Source organism: Orcinus orca, chromosome X (assembly GCF_937001465.1).
Source record: "Orcinus orca chromosome X, mOrcOrc1.1, whole genome shotgun sequence".
Taxonomy (NCBI): domain Eukaryota; kingdom Metazoa; phylum Chordata; class Mammalia; order Artiodactyla; family Delphinidae; genus Orcinus; species Orcinus orca.
Genome location: NC_064580.1, coordinates 129,442,315 through 129,444,465, shown reverse-complemented (window position 1 = coordinate 129,444,465; position 2,151 = coordinate 129,442,315). Strand labels below are relative to the sequence as shown.

At 48.0% G+C, this 2,151-nt stretch overlaps 1 non-coding gene across 1 annotated transcript; it reads left to right on the top strand.

The window, feature by feature from the left end:
* Positions 1 to 281: 281 nt before the first annotated feature.
* Positions 282 to 358, top strand: TRNAK-CUU (transfer RNA lysine (anticodon CUU)). The gene has a single exon. It is a non-coding gene; the product is annotated as a tRNA-Lys (tRNA).
* Positions 359 to 2,151: the final 1,793 nt, after the last annotated feature.

Sequence of the window (2,151 nt, the reverse complement as noted above, 5' to 3'; positions counted from 1 at the left end):
TACTTTGTCATAGTACCTGGACAAACATTTGAAAATTAGTAGGCATATTACAATGAGGATAATAGTCAAAATGTATCTCTGAACGTATTGTTTCTTAATGGTTAAAGCAGATGTATAATGTATGTTTAATAGGCCACAAACAGGCTGTTTTGGTTAGCCTAAAGTTCAAATTAAATCATGTATAAGCCAGAATGATTTCCCCATATTTCAATATGTGAACATTTCTTCCATCATTTTCCCCTTTTAATTGCAAATCTTTTCATAGAAAGCATTGATAATCAGTATATTTTTCTAGCTTAGTTGGTAGAGCATGAGACTCTTAATCTCAGGGTCATGGGTTCAAGCCCCACATTGGACGCCAAAAACTGTAACCAAAACTGGGGTCTAGCTGCTCGCCGCTCAAAAGCCATTAAAGAGGCAAGGTTGGTGGAAAGGAAAGTTTGCTTTATTTTGGACGCTGGCAAATGAGGGTGGGAATGAAGGTAAGGGTGGACGCCTGTCCAAAGGCCGACACCCCCTCTGACAATCAGTGGGCAAGAGCTTTTATAGGCAGAGGGAGGGGGCTACATGCAGATACAGCACAGTCAGCTCTGCAGTCATCTTGAAATTGGTCACCGATGGTCTGACCAGCATCATCTTGATTGCTTTAGGTACAGTTAATCTTCAGTTCCAGGGTAGGTTTGTTTCCATTTCTTGATGCTAGTTGTAGGAACTGTGGCAGCTCATGTCATGGCTATAGTCTGGTCATCATGCAGTTAACTTCTTCCACCTGGCGAGGGTTTCAGTATCTGTAAGACAGCTCACAGGCTGTGGCTCAGAATACGACCTATAGCCCTTGAGAAGGAACTAAAGTCCTTGACTATGCTTAATGACTATATTATTATGTTGTCTCCTTTGACTATTTCCTTTGTTTCTGCATTTTCTCACTTCTCTGATTAAACTTATTCTTTGGCTAAAGGTTTTCCACAGACAAAAGGCAGGCGGAGGACCTGGGGGGCAAGAATCACAGGGGTAAGAGTAAGGAGGGGAGAGCAGCCTTGCGGGAGGCCAGGAAGAGGGGCAAGGGAGGCAAAGGGGGAAAGAGGAAGGGAAGGAGAAAGAAGGAGCAGAGGAAAGGCAGAGAAAGGGTCAGAAAGTGCAAAGACAGCAAGAGAGCTATTGAGGGAGAAAGACGGGGGGGGGGAGGAGGAAGAGGGTGAGTGATGGGGAAAAAGAGAGGGAACTGGCAGAAGAAGGAAGGAGGGAGACAGGAGAGAGGAGAGCTAAGAAAGAAAGATCCAGGTAAAGGAAGCCAAAGGGGGTAAAAGGCAGCGGAGGACCACTTCAGGTGGCACCTGGGACCTGCGTGTGAGGGATGACGGGCCAAGCCTGTGAAGACCCATTTCAAAGAGGACATGACCGTGGCCGGCTGGCCAGGCTCCCAGGAGACAATGCGGCATTTCCCCAAGAGTAAAGCCAGCACGCCGGCATGCTGCCAAGATTCTCTCCACTGCATGAGTGACACTTGTGCCACCCTTCGGAGTGAGCCCTGCCACCCCGCAGAGCTGTACACTAAGCACTGGGTATTGGGTGCTGCCTGCCGTAAGCCACCAGGATAGGGGCCCCGAAGTCTCCCTGCCCCTCCCCCTCTCTCCCTCTCTCCTTCCTTCCTTCCTCCCTCCCTCCCTTTATCCTTCCTCCCTCCCTCCTTCCTCCCTTCTTTCTTTCTCCACTCAGGACTGGCCACAGCCTTACCTGCCCTGCAAGTCCCTCTACGCCCCAGTGAGACCCACAGTGGAAGCCAGGCAGAACCCAGGTGTGTGAGGCAACACCTCACAGCTGGCCGCTCCCTATACAGCCCTCACTCCTCTCCAAGTTGTGGCTTTGCAGGGCCACTAGTCCAAAGGACTAGGTCTCCCCAAATGTAAGGGGGGACATGACACAGATCTAGTTACGGTCACTGGCTATGAAAACTATCCTCTTAAAATGACAGGCAAATACGAACTAGCGGATGAGATTTTCATGCCATTCAGAAATGATTCAATACACGGCAACATTTGAAAATATAAAACAAAAAGTTTAAAAAAAAGAAGAAAGAAAATAGGAAAAAACCAAGTTCCAGCCAGATCCAACTCAGAATCTTCAAATGTCACCAATCAGCGCTTACTCCAT